The sequence below is a fragment of the Meleagris gallopavo genome, chromosome 19 (assembly GCF_000146605.3).
Source record: "Meleagris gallopavo isolate NT-WF06-2002-E0010 breed Aviagen turkey brand Nicholas breeding stock chromosome 19, Turkey_5.1, whole genome shotgun sequence".
In the NCBI taxonomy this organism is placed as follows: Eukaryota; Metazoa; Chordata; class Aves; order Galliformes; family Phasianidae; genus Meleagris; species Meleagris gallopavo.
The window spans coordinates 4,678,058-4,678,850 of NC_015029.2; positions in this window are offsets into that span (position 1 = coordinate 4,678,058).

The window sequence follows — 793 nt, forward strand, 5'->3', positions numbered from 1 at the left end:
GAAAAAACTAAAGTTGCTCCTTCCATGGGTGAGTTGAACCAACGTCCCTTCTCATGTGCGTGGTGTTGGGGTGAGGGAGTCCCAAAGCTGAAAGGGGGGAATGGAAGGAGGAGAGGGGAAGAGATTGGTGCTACAATAGAGAGAGAGGATGGGCTCGTCTGATTTGTTTCTACCTCTCACTGTGAAATCTCTGGTGCTCTTAAAAAAGTGTGTTATTTTATATATATGATTTTATTTAAGGTTGTGAAGGTGCTACAGTGGCTTGCCACAGACCCAAAAAAAAGCCCATAGGACCACCTCTCTAGGAAGAGAGGAGGTTACGATCTACAGCTAAATCACAGAAACACCTTTAAAGGGATCCTTTCATTGCCACGGGTGCCAATCCTGCGCAACAGCTCAGAGCGCGTCCGAGGTGCACCTTTCAGGCTACGATTTTAAAAGCAAATTTGCCTTTTGTTTGTTTGTTTGTTTGTTTTTAAATCAGCACTTCACTGCTCTGGTTGGGGAGCAGGGCTGCAGCTCACCTGCAGTGCTGTAGGGTGACCCTCGGAGCGCTGCATGGGGTCAGCTGCCCCGGAGCTCAATTGCTGTACTGACATTGACCCAAAGCCATGCATGCAGCTCTGAACTCGTGTGTAAAACCCAGCCCTGCTCCCCTTCTGTCCGGGCCCCTCTGCCACATCTGAAAGCATGATGCCTTGTTTCAGAACACGGCCGGGCTCGCAGGGGTTGTGTTTTGTTAAGTTGTGTAGAAATTTAGTCTCTGTATGTAAATTTGGAGGATTTTTTTTTT